General features: G+C 37.9%; 1 protein-coding gene across 1 annotated transcript in view; it reads right to left on the reverse strand.

Moving 5' to 3' along the window:
* Spata16 (spermatogenesis associated 16) overlaps nucleotides 1-16,432 on the reverse strand; it is a 228,129-nt gene that overhangs the window by 201,597 nt on the left and 10,100 nt on the right. The window lies entirely within an intron of this gene.

Here is a 16,432-nt window from a genome sequence, read left to right on the forward strand (position 1 = left end):
TCAGAACAGATTTTATAGCGATATGGGGCTCTTGAGAAAAAGCCTCTTTTCTATCAAAGCAATTGGCTTCCTTTTCTGTTAATCTTCAAAGAATAGGTTTCCTGAAGGGCTCCTCATTTGGCCAGGTGGATTGGTCTTTGTCAATTACATCTTAGTTACATACATCCTTTTCCTGATCACTTTAAGACATTCTTTTTAGAAGCTCCTTGGATTTTAGTTGTATCCTGTTCATTAAGCTGTATCGCTGGTGTATTTTATGGACCTCAGCTCAGCCAATGAGAGCAGAGGGACAGGGTCTGCTGGGTTAGGGGTTAAAAAGGAGCATCCTGCCAGCTCTGTGTCCTTGTCTGCCAGAATTTTGGCAGAGGGTGCACCTTCCTGCAGAAGTAAACTTTGCCTTTTTCAGTTTCTTCCAATTGGTATCTCTGTTCCTACATGATACACCTCAGCTTCCTGGGCTATGACTAACAGCTGTACATTGAGTCTACGATAGTAATATTTTTGTTGCAGTAGGATAGACAAAGTTCATTGCATGGAGATGAGGCATTATCCTGAAGCACCAATGATCAAAATGTGTCATAATCTTCTCTATTTCTTACCACACTTCTAGACTTGCTGCGAAATATAAACTTATTTAAAATGGAAAATTAGTGAATTTCTATTTCTTTTAAAAATAAAGTGGCTAAACAGTGAGAGGAATGAGGCAATAAACAGGAAAGAAACTCCTTTCACAATAGCCTCAAAGAAAATAAAGTACCTAGGAATTAGCTTAACTAAGAATGTAAAGGACCTTTTTGATGAAAACTTTAAAACCCTAAAAAAGGAAATTAAAGCAGAACTAAGGAAATGGAAAAACCTCCCATGCTCCTGGATTGGAAGAATCAACATTGTGAAAATGACAGTCTTGCCAAGGGCTATCTACAAATTCAACGCAATACTCATCAATATCCCAATGGCATTCTTTAAAGAAATAGAAGAGGCAATTCAAAAGTTCATATGGAATAATAAAAGACCCCGTATAGCAAAAACACTTCTTAGCAGAAAGAACAGCGCTGGAAGAATTTCAATTCCAAATTTTAGACTCTATTACAGAGCTATAATTCTCAAAACAGCTTGGTACTGGCACAAGAACAGGCCTGAAGACCAATGGAATAGAACTGAGGACCCAGATACTAAACCACAGACCTATGGCCACCTAATCTTTGACAAGGGAGCCAAAAAAATAGAATGGAAGAAAGATAGCCTCTTCAACAAGTTGTGCTGGCAGAACTGGTTAACCACCTGCAGAAAACTAAAGTTGGATCCTTCTTTGTCACCTTGCACTAGAATTAACTCCAAATGGATCAAAGACCTGGAGGTAAAAGCTGACACACTGAAAACTTTACAGGAAGGAATAGGAGATACACTAGGCCTCCTTGGCACAGGTAGAAACTTTCTTAATAAGGACCAAGAATCACAACAAATCAGAGAAAGTCTGGATATGTGGGACTGCATTAAACTGCAGAGCTTTTGTATGGCAAAGGACATAGCTAGTAAACTAATCAGGAAGCCTACAGAGTGGGAGAAGATCTTCACCACCAAACAACGGACAAAGGCCTCATATCTAAAATATATCAACAACTCAAAAAATTGAATCACTCCAAAACTAATCTCCAAAGTAACAACCATCCCATTAAAAAATGGGCCAAAGACTTAAAGAGAGTCTTCTCTGAAACAGAAACAAAAATGGCCTATAGACACATGAAGAAATGCTCAACATCTCTGGTCATAAAAGAAATGCAAATCAAAACAACTCTAAGATTCCACCTCACTCCAGTTAGAATGGCCAGGATCAGGAAAATGAATAACAACAGATGCTGGAGGGGATGTGGCCAGGAGGGATCACTACTACACTGTTGGTGGGAGTGCAAACTTGTTCAACCACTATGGAAAGCAGTGTGGCAGTGCCTCAAAAGGCTAAACATAGAGCTCCCCTATGACCCAGCAATTCCACTACTTGGCATTTACCCAACCATCCAGAAACAAGGGCATACTAAATCCACTAGCACAACAATGTTCATTGCAGCACTATTCACCACAGCAAAGATATGGAACCAACCTAGATGTCCCTCAGTTGATGAGTGGATCAACAAGTTGTGGTATTTATACACAATGGAATTCTATGCTGCTGTCAGAAAGAATGACATCGCCCCATTTGTTAGGAAATGGAAAGACTTAGAAAAAATCATATTAAGTGAAGTAAGCCAGACTCAAAGGAACTTAGGCTCAATGGTTTCCCTCATTCGTCATAATCAGTAGAAACCTGGGCTTTACTAGCAGAGATCTGCAATAGAGCAAAATCTTGATACATAAGGCCATGTAGTATGAAGCTAATTGAAAGGACCTCCAGGATATTGAAACAAAAGCCATATAACGAATGATTGTTGTCCTTAATGTACTATGTTATCTCTCATCTCCTTTGCTGTCCCTTGGTTATCTCATATTGTTATAGTATCTCACTTTGTTCTCTGATATATTGAATTTATTTGTATTTGGTTCTTTGAAATTTGATAGGGAAGGGGGGAAAACCAAGACGGGTGGGGGGTGTGGGGGTTAGGGTAATGGGTACCAAGACATGTGAAAGGGTATCAATGTATGTGAATTAATGCACCTTCTATCTGGCAAATATCATGTAACCCCTTTACTAATTACAATAAAAAAATACTGAAAAAAATAAAGTGGCTATACAAAGATGTTTCAATTCAGCGTATCAGTTTATGAATGAAATGGATCTTGGTCAATGTTACCTCCTCCATCATTCTCCCCCATTCTCCCTGCTCTGCCCATCCCTTGAAGCTACCTGCTCCAATTCCACATATGGACTGTCTTCATCCATACTACTTCTCTCTGTCTGTCCTTCCTCCCTTTGAATCTCCCCTCCTCCCCACACATGTTTCAGCTTCTTTGTGTTTATTTTGTTTAACTATAAGTTAAAAATTATGTTGAGAAGTTGGGCTCAGAGACAAAGGGCAGGTGTTTTTTTTCTCATATAGAAGTTAGATCTGAACTATAAACATGTATGAAGACATATACAGGGTTACATACATACATGCAGAAATGTATTGAACAAAGCATGGTTCATACAAGAGAGAATTGCAGTGGTATAACAAATAACAAGCTCTTCTAACCACCAGCTTGTAGTGTAACAGAAGGAATAGCTTCTATTTGCTATCATATCTTGCTCTAGAATGCGTTTGGGTTGGTTAACTGGAATACATATATTGTAAAGAAACAGCACTAGAGAGAGGTTGCATTGGCCACAGGCAGCTCGTCATCAGCAAGACTTATGCTCAGATTACTTTTTCTTCCTTTGTCCAGGCTGGACCTCATTCTCTATACAGTACACCTTAGAGTAAACACATTGGCTCACCAGGAGGCCAGAAGACAGAAAGAAGTGGGCTGAATGTTATCTAAGATAACAGTGAAATGAAAGAGATTATTGGGGCCATTTGTCCAGAAGGAGACCATTTTTTTAACTCAAGAAAATAACTGAGTTGTTTCTCAGAGGTAATTATTTTGTTAATATTATTTCATTTATTTACTTGAGAGATAGAATTTGGGCTAAAAAGACCTTCAAATATCCCTAAACTGTCACTTATGAGATTCCTCAAGGAAAATAAAGAAATGACACTCTAACAATAACTTTTAATGGTTGGGGTACTCCTGCTTTCCTAATCTCTATGTAGGTATTGTCAGAATAAATCAGCAATTCTACTCTTGAACACATTGTAAAACATTACAAGTCAGGGTACAAATAAAGACATACTTCCCTGCTCTGTGGTACTGTTTGAAGGATTTGTCTCTCTCTTCTGCTAATTCTTTTCATGGAAACAGCTCAGAACCCTTTAATGGATCAATGAATCAAGAATATGTAATTATATGTATGTATATGTATATGACTATATAAAAGAATGTGATATATATCACATAGTACTAATATGTATCACATATATAATATTTATAAGCACATACATATTTATGAATTTTACTATCCATCAGGAAAAATAATATTATAACATTTTCAAATGGACCTAGATGTGGATTAAGTCAGGCCCAGAAAGACAAGCATGCATGTTTTCTCTCATATGTGGAAATCAGTTCTAATTCATAAATATATATGTAAGTACATACAAGGTCATATGCACAGAAACATATACATATTAAGGTTTGATATATCTCTCTATCTCTATCTATTTATCCATTCATCCATGGGAGAATTCCAGTTGGTGTAACTCCTTTGAACAATGAACTTACAGTCTAACAAAATGAATACCAGAAAGCTGGTATTTGAGTTGTCAGCAGCATGGAGGAGGTGTGGGGGAGAGGTAAGGTAAGAAAAGGGGGTAGGCAAAGAGAAAAGGTGGGAAATGAGGTCATAATATTCAAAGTACACTGTATGTGAGAAAATGAAAATGGGAAAATGAAGGGAGTGGGTAAGATTAGGAGATATGGAGGAGAATGATGGAAAGGCTGACTTTGATCAAGAAGCATTGCACTGACTCTTTGAATTGTAACCTCTGTGCAACCACATGAAGACAATAAAATTCTAATAATCAAAAGAAGTACATGTGTAAGGTTACACATGGGTATACTGCAAATATACAAGTGATGGTCCATATTATCACAGGCCAAATTCCAAAAACTCACCAACATTCATTTGCTGGTGGTAACGACAAGAAAAATACTTCTCCAGTGACTTATATTGACATATTAGAGTATTATTTCTGTGATGTAAAGGCATGGAAAGGTTGGGACCTTCGCAAGTGTATATCCTGCCAGTGTTTAGGGTGCTTCACATGGATATGAGTGGAGTCTCTCTCCAAGCAAGGCCCATCTCCCTTTTCTCTCTCACAAATCATTGCTGGCATCCAATATGCCACTGAATCACATATGTAACTCAAGTAGCCCCAGGAAAAACATGTCTTGGCAGTCACTCTTGTATTTGGTTTTGTACTGTAAGAAGATTTGGATTTAGGAAAACAAATTAGCTTAGGCTTTTCAGGTAAGTTCTCTACGAAGATGAGGATGGGGCCTCAGAAGAGACTTGAGCACCTGGCCAGCAAGCCAGGTTCAAGCTACAGTTTTTGCTGTAGTAGGCCAGGTGTGGTGATTCATAACTGTAATTCCTGCTATTTTGGAGACAGAGATACTGAGGATAGCAGTTTGCCAGCCTGGGCAAAATATTAGCCTAACCTCATCTTCATAAACAAGATAAGTATTGCATACAAATCTGTCAGTGACTTTGAAAGGCCATTGGGAAAGGATCCAGTCCAGGCCAGTCTCATTCAAAAATCCAAACCCTGTCAAAAAATAACTAAAGCAAAAGGACAGGAGGTATGGCTCAAGTGGTGTAGAACACCTGACTAAAAAGTGCAAGGCTTTGAGTTCAAATCCTAGTATCACCGAGAGAGAGAGAAAGAGAGAGGGGGGGGGAGCGAGGGAGGGAGGGAGGGAGGAAGAGGGAAAAGAAAGAATGAATAAAGAAAGGCAGGAAGCTCACTCTGGTGGATGATCATTCCAGATGCTCATTTGTCTAATAAGTTTCTTTTAGTAGTAGAGATGCTACTCTGGAAATTGAAGCTCAAAAATAACACATTTTCAGGAACTCTGATTCATGTCCAGTGTCACAGTGAAAAACTGAGCAGTAAATGTTGGTGGATAAGATATCCCTCAACTTGTAGTCTCCCTCTCAGGTGTCTTATGCTAGCCGTCTACTTCAAACATTAACATATTTCAGAATATCGGAGGTGGGTTGCCCTTAGTAACATTGTTAGCATGGTACAGCAGCATTATCTGTCTCGGCTGCATTTTTCACGTCTCTTGAACACATATGAATGCAGTTATCTTTGCAATTGTTTGTTCTAAAGAATAATTGTTCTGTCTGCTTCCTTTTTTCCCCTTCCTCTATTTTGTCTTTAAATTCTTTTAGCTTCAGTCCTTTGCCGGCCTTTGCCCTGTGCCTTTCTCTCCTTACAAGATAAAAAAAGGTTTTATTGTTTATAAGAAAGAAGCTTTTGAGTACTTTTGTACCAGCCCTGAAGCCTTTCTCTCTAGCAATCATAGTTTGGTCTTTACTGAAGGTTTACACAAGCAATAAAAACACAGCCGTGGTGTGCATATCGATGCTCAAGGCAATTAAGCAGGTTAGCAAATGTTTGGCTTTCAGACTTGTAGAAGATGAATCAAGACAAATTTAGCTAAGAAACCATGATTTGAACCCCCTCCTCAAATCCAAAACACATACTCAAATATGTCAATGTGCCCTAAATAGGCAGGCTGAGAAAGCACCCAAGCACTATTTAGTGGGCTGGGTCTAAATCATGTGACTTCAATTTCAGATGAAGGACATGTTCTTTATAAAAATTGTTATACATGACAGAAGAGTTACGGAACTACTCAGAGCTTTTCCCAGATCTATTAAATTCTCTTTAAGTAATGTGGAATTCAAGGTCTTTCACCTCTTAGCCCAATGTTATTTTCCTTACCCAACACCCCTCCTGTAAGCTAGCTCCAAGGCAAAAATCATTAGACCTTCTCTATTGAAGTTCTTCAATATAAGAAATGTTCACTTCCAGCCCCTACTAAGAACTTCCCACCTTCCCGTTACCATCCATTCTCTTGCCCCAACCTAGACAGGAATTATTCTTCAATACCTCTTCAGAGTAGCCAGGGAATTTATAGTACTTATTTTTAAATCACAGTTATGCCTAAATGATGGATTTCTCTCCAATAAACTCCCTAAAAGCAGAGACATGCTTTACTTATCCAGACATTAGCTCAGAATTTTGCATATATATTTTGATCGATATGAATGTGGTGAATCCAAGACCAATTTACACATATTCTGAAAAAAAAGTCTTGGATTTTTTTTTCTCTAGAGGTATGGATAAAACTTTGAAAAAAAGGATGTTTCTAACAGGGTTTGATGGGTTTGTTTTGTTATACTTTGTTTTAAATTTGGTCCTAGGGAAACTACATTTTCTTCTTTGGTAGTTTGATGAATCATGTAAAGGGTAGCTTTAAACTCTCAGCCTCTTCACTGTTATGTTTTGTTTTTTAGTAGTCAACTTGATTAACATAGCATTAGTCAGTCTTCCTATGGTACTGAACTACATTTTAATCATTATTACCTCAATAAAAATACTTCAATAAAATACCTTTAGAGAAAACTATCAGACAATCACTATGTATGTCAAAGAAATATTTTGCTGATAACATTCTGTAAAAATGCTCATTCTTTAACTTGGAAGAGAGAACTGTAAAATTGATTTCTTTACAGAGAGATGGCTTAACATAAGATTGCCAGCAAATTATTGATATGATAACGATCTCCAAGGCTTTATAGTAACTACAGATACAGGAAATAAAGCGAGGTCAGGTGATGGATCATTTCCAGTGAGTAACCCCCTTAAATATATTCAGTAGATTTTTAAAAAGTTATTTTAATTTTGTTGTAAAGGTGATGTACAGTTACATAAATAAGGCAGCAAGTATATTTCTTGGCCAACATTGTTGCTCCTTCCCTCATTTTTTTCCCGCTTTCCCTCCCTCCTGACTGCCTTCCCTCAATTGTAAAGTTCATTTCCAACATGGTGTGTTGTGAGTATCACTGCTGCATTGGTTCACCCTTTTACTTTTATCTCATTACGCTCTGTTTCCCCTTCCTTTTTCCAATTCAAATAAATATACATACAAAATACAAGGTATCAAAATTTAAAAAAAAGATAAAATAACTTCGCACAACATATTAAAACAACAACAAAAAAGCTTATTGTTTCCACATCTTATAATTCATTTCAATTAGCATCATTTTATATGGTCATATATACATAACTATTTAGCTATTGTGATCTTCTGCTAGGACTATCCTAGACATGCACTATTTATTGTAAACAAGGGAAACCATAGAGTCTATATTCCTTTGGGTCTGGCTTTCATTTCTTACTATGATATTTTCCAAGTCTTTCCATTTCCTTACCAATGGAGTGATGTCATTCTTCCTGATGGAAGCATAGAATTCTATTGTGTATGCACACCATATCTTCTCAAACAATTCATAGTAAATATTTAAAACATTTTTTGTTCAGACATGTCATCAAGATTTCTCTTCTTTGTGGGAGTTTCTTTTGCTTCTCACACTTAATGGGCAGCTTACATGGCAATGATAAGTAATGCACATTGTTTATTAGATTTTTCACTGAAACACACAGTTCAAACATGGACAATTAAGAAAAAGAGAAGCCTTAAGAATGTGCTCTCTCCAACATTCAACATCCCAGTTGCTATGGTTTTCTTTCTTTAAAAAAAAGGATCTAATTTTAACTTGCTATTAAATGTAACCAGAGAGACATTATGAGAAAAAAAACACCTTGCTTGTTAGTCTACCAGAATATCTTCCTGTTTTAAAAAAAAACATGCTATACAATATTCTTTCCAACTAATAATCATATATTGAGCACCTAAACTATGAGCAAGGTAACAGTGCTAGGCAGTTGTTAACAGAGAGTAGGGGTGATGCCAGGTCTTCATTGTGAAGCTGTGGGTGAGCTGGGGCGAGCTCTGGTGGAGGATACACAGAGAGTGTCGTATAAGTAAATACAATCATTCAGAGAAGGTGCTGTTCTACTTGACTACTGGAGACAGAGAGCTGTGTATGCTATTGGTGTGTAGTTCCTTCAAGGCACATTTGTTATTGGAATATATGCACTTATTTAGGGCTGGCAAGATTGTCTATGCTTCTTTAGAAACATAGCAATTATACAGTTAAGGTAGTTCCATTTATTATTTGTTTTTGAAAAGGTAGGACAAACATTTCTAGGTCATCAATGTCTTTTCTCTTTTATCTAGTATCCTTATAAGGAATAGCACATCATTGTTAGAAATGTGTTAAGTGAATTTGGTTTATAATGCTTGCAAAGATATAAAAAAAAAAGAAAAGAAAAGAAGGCAGTCCTTGGTGGCTCATGCCTGTAATCCCAACTACTCAAGAGGCTGAGATCTGAGGATCAACAGATGCAATTGGCTCATGCAGAAAAGTTTGAGAGTCTTTCTCCAATTAATTAGCAAAATACTCAGGCTGGAGGCATGCCTCAAGTAGGAGAGCATCAACCAGTAGAGAAATAAGGTGAATGACATGTGTGCAGAGCCGTAATAAGGTCAAGTCCCTGCATTGGTGCATGCACATGTGCTCACACACACATATGTGTGTGAGTACACACACACAAAAATAAAATATACCATGAAATAGTATACATGGAATAATAACAGTTAATGCCAAATTTATTATCTCACTTGGCCCATGTGTTTTTCACAATTCTTTTATACATGTTATTACATTTATTTTTACCCTAAGTAATTTGAAATAGACCATTGAGAGAATTTACCATAGCTGACACCTGAACTCAGAACATCAGATAACAAATTACTATTCTTTTGGAGAACATAATAATAAATTCCTCTGCATTGTGCCCCCGGTTGGGGGTGACTGACACTGTCCTTTAATTTTGTTTTTGATCAGTAAGTATTTAACTTTGGCTGCTATTTTATTAGAAGAAACTTTGCTCTAGTATGATACACATAAGTGTAAACACAATTTATGTTCCACTTGAGTATGCCAGCCAAATTTGGCAAGAAAAGCATCATGGATTTGTAAGTGTTTTTAAGGATTTTTAGTTGCAAATATAATTATGGACTAGTTACATTCCAGTACTCATTAAATTTGGAGGGGGGGGAGAATGCAGACATAACACTTCCACGTGAATGGATTCCTGGGACTTCAAATGTAACATTGTCAAACCATTTACTGATCAACCACCTGATGGGCAAAATGCCTGGGAGCAACTGTACCTTTCTGTACCCAGCACACGCAGAACACCACTCACAGTGTGTCAGACGGAGCAGTACAAGGCTACTTTATCTTGGGGTTATGTAATGGAAAGAGCATTCAGTGTGGCGTTACAGGAACAGCTTGAATTCTAGGGTTTATTATTCATTAAATGTATGTCCTAGGAGAAATTATTCCTCTTGTCTAAACATTATTTTCCTCCTCTGAAAACTGGGAATGGTCTTGGAAGAATCGAATGGGATGATTATGTAATGGTACTTTAGAAAGAAAAGAGATTTGGTAATTCCCCAAAGAGTTCCTTAAGGATACTTCCTTAAAATAGTCCCATCTCAAAAGGGAAACCTTTTCCTGGACTCTCCCCCTTGTTCCTCTGGATTATTATGCTCTCAGAGCTGTCACCTTCCACATTACCTGTTCTTGCTACTGGATTGCTATTAAATCAGCAGGCTCTTCCAAGAAAAATGAACCAAAAAACCCTCCCTGGACTCTGCATCTCCTTCCTGCTACCCCAGCAGCATTCTCTTCTCTATTGCAGAAAGGAAAAAAGCAGCTTTTACTAGTTTCTATCTTTCCAGCTCATCTTTCTTTCACAGTCCACTCCCTTGTTGCTCAACCATTCTGTCCAAGGCTATGCTTTTGCTGCTCATCATTCACTTTCCTATTTCTTATTTCTTCACAGTTGATATTCTGCCTTCTCTTCTCCAGTGACATCATGCTCTTCTAATTTTACTCACCCTTGTCCTCATGGTCGTATCAGCTCCTTGCTTGTCCATCCACACAAGAACCCAGGACTGGAGTTCTGCTGCTTTGCCCCAATTCTCTCCTGTGCTTAAGTGAACTGTGTCTATTCCTATGGCTTCAATACTATCATGGAATCCTAGCTCCTAGAGCCCTAGGACTAGTGGTCTCTATGGCACCTCTACTTGGATGAAAATGCATCTTAAAATGTTCAAGTTCAAAATATTTGTTAATTCCCATCCCCTCCAGTTCTTCCACCCCTGGTCTACTCCGGGTCATTGCAGGCCACTCATTTTGTTCCCAGTGGAAGGGAAAGAACTTTTCCAAGTTATCTTTGATTCTTTTCATCCACTCAGTATCCATCCTATCGCCATCTTCCTGTACTGACTCTTCCTTTCAGAGTTCTACCCCTGTCCACTGACAGCGTTCCTCAGGTCTCATAATTCCACATCTAGATCATTGTAACTCTTTTTCTTCATATCAAAGGCAAGTCATCCTTTTAAATGAAAATAGTCTCCTACCTCATTCTTGCCTAGTGCCTTTCCAGTGGGTGTCTGTAACTGCACAATCCAATATGACCCCTGTAGCCTCTGCCCCTTTGCAAGTCCCTTCCTTCTGTTTAGGCCCTGGCCACTTAGCTTTCATTTCATTCTACTCAAGCAGTTTCATTCCTACCTCAGAACCTTTGCATTCTTAGGGATAAAATATTCTTTTCCCTATTTTTACATAATTCAGATCATAGCTTAATTGTGTGCTCCCCAAAAAAGCCTTCTCTGATGAACTAACTAGCCCCCAGTCATCTATTTTAATCTCTCCATAGTACTTATCACAGTGGTATGTACTTGAGCTGTGCCTCTATGCCTACCTTGCTAATACATAAGAGTGAGCTGGAGACAGACTAAGTTCACACAAATATTTTTGGACTGGGCAACAGAACAATTTTATCCTACCTATTGTATAATTCATAATTTAAAATTATCTGTCTTTTTTTGTGCTACTTGACAACTTATGCCTTACAGTTTAGTTTGAAGTCACCTGCATATAAAGCTACCTTTTTTTGCAAATTGGCTTCAGCATAGAAAGCGTCACTAGCTATGGTGGCATTTTGATGCTTTTCCCTTCCTTTCCTTTCCTCTCTCCCTTCCTCTTTCTCTTTGTCCCTTCTTCTGTCCCTCCTCACCTTCTTTCCCTTCATCTATTTTTATTGCTTGTTACTTGATATCAACAGTACAACACATCTACTCTTGTCTATTTTACTCGGTCATTATGAAGTAAATAATCTTTCTGATTCTGTTCACACAGAACTCTTGCATGACTCAAACCTTCAGAAAAGTAAGTCCCTTTGGGAAGAGAGAGAATGGCTCTACTCCTCATCCCTGGACTGCTATGAGACTGCTTTGCTGAAGTCCTTACTCTGTTTTGATAAAAACAGGAACTAACTTCTGTGACAAGGGCAATGAGGTTTGACAAAGTGATGTTTCATTATGCTTCTGAGCCCATTGGCTAAGTTTCTTCCTCAAACATACTGCTTTCAGGCTGCCAGATGCTGGAGTATTCTTTTTTATTTATATATTTATTTTTGTGGGTCGTGGGGCTTGAACTTGGCCTGGGCGCTGTCCCTGAGCTCTTCAGCTCAAGCCTCCTGCCCTACCCTTGAGCCAAGCCCCACTTCTCATTTTCTAGAGGTTAATTGGAGATAAGAATCTCAGGTTCTTTTGTGCCCAGGCTGGCTTTGAACTGAGATCCTCAGATCTCAGCTTCCAGAGTAGCTAGGATTACAGGTGTGAGCCACCATGCCCGGCTGATTCTGGAGTATTCTAAGAGTGAGTTTAACCTTTTCAGTGTTTCTTTGCAAACACTGTGCTGTCCTTGCCCATAAAAAATAGATCTAAGTTTCTCTTTATTTAAAAAGCTAAAAATGCATTTTTGGTCAAATTTTTAATTCTGCTGCTAAATCTCTCAGTTCCTAAGTTTTTATATTTTATTCTTTTAAACTTTATATATTTTTGTTTTTCTTGGCCAATACTGGAGGTTGAACTCAGGTCCTCATGCTTGTTCAACTAGTTTTATCACTTAAGCTACACCTCCAGCTCTGATAGTTAGTTGGGAATCCTCCTCACCCCGCTATACTTTGCCTGCCTTGCTTGAATCCAATTCCAGTTCTAAGCCTCCTGAGCAGTTAGAATCATAGTCATGAACCCCTGGCTTATTCCTTCAAACTTAAACTCAAAATTTTAGAAGTGTAGCCAAGGAGAGGATTTCTATTGTATTTCACTTTCCTTATTTGGTAGGTGAAGGAAATCCGAGCCAGGGGAAATGGCCTGCTCATTGCCATAAAGTGACCTCAGTTTTCTTCAGATTTCTCTGTCTTACTTCACTGCTTGCTATATACCAACTGTCATTTCTTACTGATAGAGAGATATATTGGGCCCGTCAGAACTTTGTTCACATCCTAACAAAATGAACACTATTGACGAAGTAAGCATTTTACATTTTGAACAACACATATTACTTAAAAAATTGTTTTAAAGTTTAATTTACACAGAGGTGGAACATACATTGCTAAAAACTATGCAACTTTTTCTTTGAATTATTGTACATGTATATTATTATGTATATGTATTAATATGTATAGATGCATATTAGTGTATATGTATGTGATACATTATATAATGCAGTTAAATAACTAAATATACAATAAATAAATATATTTTAATTGAAAAAAACTAATTAATTTGGTCATTTTTGTTTTTGCTGGTACTGGATCTTGAAATCATGGCCTGAGTGCTGTTCCTTAGCTTTTTTCCCTTAAGGCTGGTACACTATTATTTGAGCCATATCTCCACTTTTGAATTTTTTCTGGTTAATTGAACAGGAGAGTCTTGGAATTTCCTGTCTGAGCTGGCTTCAAACTGTGATTCTCAGATCTCAGTCTTCTGAATACCTAAGATTATAGTTGTGAGCAATTAGTGTCCAATCAAAATGAAATAAATTTAAACTTACAAAAACTGTGAGAATAATATCCATGACTCAGTCTTGCTCTTTAGCCATGTTTACCAAGTTTAAACATTTTTATCCCAATTATATTTCTGTTCCATGTGTATGTGTTTGTGTATTATTTTTGCAAGCCACCAGAGAGTAAATTGCCTGTACTGTCTCATTACCTCTTGTACTTCAGTGTGTATTTCTCTCTAGCAAGAATGTTTCTTTCTTGTAACATGATACAGTTATCACATTCAGGGATGTTATCACCCTACTATTGTCTAATTTACAGTCATTCTTCCTATTTTGTTGTTTCAATAATGTCCGCTTAGTATTTTTCTGCTCCAGGGTAAGACCCAGCCAAGAATAATGTAATGATAATAGTTATTATGTCTCTTCTACTTTAGGACAGTTCTTCACTTTTTCTTTGTCTCTTATGATTTGCCATTTTTGCAGTCTCTGAAGCATCTATTTTATAGAATCAATCTCAGTTTGTTCTTCCCTGATATGGTCTCATGATTACAGTCAGGTTAAACATTCTCCAATCAGATACCAAAAAATGGATGGCAGGTTGTTCTCAGAGCCTCACATTTGGAGGCATACTGATTTCTCAGTTTGTGTGGGGAGACACTTTGTGCAACTCTCTGCTTCCTCATCCAGCTTTCCTCCACACTGAGTATCCCCAGAGAATCCCTGCCTGAACCAAGATTACTAAGCACTGATTATCCTTTCCCATATCACAAGACTGCTTCACTGGTGGCCTGGCTACAAGATACTAAAGTATCTTTGAGAAATAACAATAAAAATAATTTCATTTATTATCCTCAAAAACTAAACAAAAAAGTAGTGGTTGTGGTTCAAGCTCTGTAGTCTCAGCTCCTTAAGAGGTGGAGGTAGAAGTCAAACAAAATATTTTTAATAGGGCCTAGGATTTTGGCTTAGTGGTAGAGTGCTCCCTAGCATGCATGAAAACCCAGGTTCCATTCCTTGGTACCACATACATAGGACAAGCCGGAAGTGGCTCAAGTGGTAGGGTTCTCTAACCTTGAGAAAGCCCAAGGACAGTGCTCAGGCCCTGAGGTCAAGGCAGAACTGGCCAAAAAATATTAAAAATAAAAAAAACCTTCATTAATGGGCTAGGAGTATAGACTAGTGGTAGAGTGCTCACCTAAGCATGAGGAAGCCCTGGGTTCAATTCCTTGGTAACAGAGAGAGTGAGAGAGAGAGAGAGAGAGAGAAAGAGAGAGAGAGAGAGAGAGAGAGAGAGAGAGAGAGAGAGGGGGGGGGGGAGGGCCAGAAGTGGAACTGTGGCTCAAATGGCAGAAGCGCTAGCCTAGCCTTGAGCAAAAGTGTGCAAGAACAGCTCCCAGGCCTTTAGTTCAAGCACCAGGAGTGGTAGAGAGAGAGACAGAGAGAGACAGAGAGAGACAGAGAGACAGAGACAGAGAGACAGAGAGAGACAGAGAAAGACAGAGACAGAGAGAGCTTACATAAACAAACAAACCCAAACAAAAATGTAAAAGCGATGATTTTAACATAACACAGTCCAGGACATATCTCTAATTCTTTTGTTTTAGAGATGAGGGCTAGAGAGGGCAGACCTTTATGTAATGACTTTGAATAAAGATGTTTTGTAGGTTCTGAGTCTAAGTTTTAAGCGTATTCATATTGTTGTCATTTAATCAAAACTCATTTGTAAAACTATAATGTCCACAGTTGTTAGCAGCAAAACCTGTGTTACAAAGTGAGATAAATGTGACTTACACAGTAGTGATTAAAAAAACCCTACCTTTTCTTAAAAATTCACGAATCCATTCAATATTCCATGTATTGTTTTGTAAGCAACTGATGTATGCCATGTCTTATTTGATCGCCGGAGTGCCTCTATTTTCAAGGAATTCATGGTTTACATGGGTGTGCATCAGAATCTCCTGGGACCTATTGTGTCCAACGTCCTCCAGAATTTGACCAGGATGATAGATAGAAATGTCTATATGGTGCAAGCAGTGGAAAACAATAACGGGAATAGCCCAAGTCCAAAGAATTTAAATGGATATAGCATATGAAGTAAACCTTTACCCATAAATGATAAAACAATCAAACATACCCAACAAGGTTCATATAGTCTCATATGAATTACTTTCATGTCTCTTTCAGTACATTAAATGTTAGGTGAGTTGTCCTAAAGAGCATTTTGCAAATACCATTCTTCTAAGGACCAATGAATGTTCATGTTCACGGTATCCCAGGAGGTTCTGATATCAGTAGTCTGATGATTATGCTGACCACAGATCAATGTGATCTTACACACTTTACCTGGATAATGTCAAACTGGTTTCTGGGTACTGATGGAATAGTCGGTCAGCAAAAGTAAGGCTATACTAGCTGTGAAATTAATGAAACACTATGTTCGCTTACCTAGCTTCTAACAAATTGCCTTTAAAGATGGATTCATTCATCCAGTCCATCAACACTTTTGGAGTTCTTATTAGGTACTGGAATTGGGATGCATCCCATCAGTATTATGAGTAGCAGGAACAAAGTTCTGGGTTTATTCCCCATCATTTGGCCCAAACCCCGAATACTGGACTAATTGCTGGGGGATTAGAAAGCTGATGAGGGAATCAGAAGTTCAATGAAAAGAATTGTCATTGAAAAGATGCTCCTTACCTAATAACTGAAGAGATGAACAAGACAGAAGATGAATTTAGACTTGATGAGAGATGAGTTCAAATTCTACATGTCTCTTACTTGGCACATAAATTTCTGGCAAGTTAACTTTAATGGAACCCAGGTTCCTCTTCCAAATGATGTGAATATTAGTTTAAT

This window comes from Megascapheus bottae, chromosome 1, assembly GCF_031878675.1.
Source record: "Megascapheus bottae isolate mThoBot1 chromosome 1, mThoBot2.hap1, whole genome shotgun sequence".
NCBI lineage: Eukaryota > Metazoa > Chordata > Mammalia > Rodentia > Geomyidae > Megascapheus > Megascapheus bottae.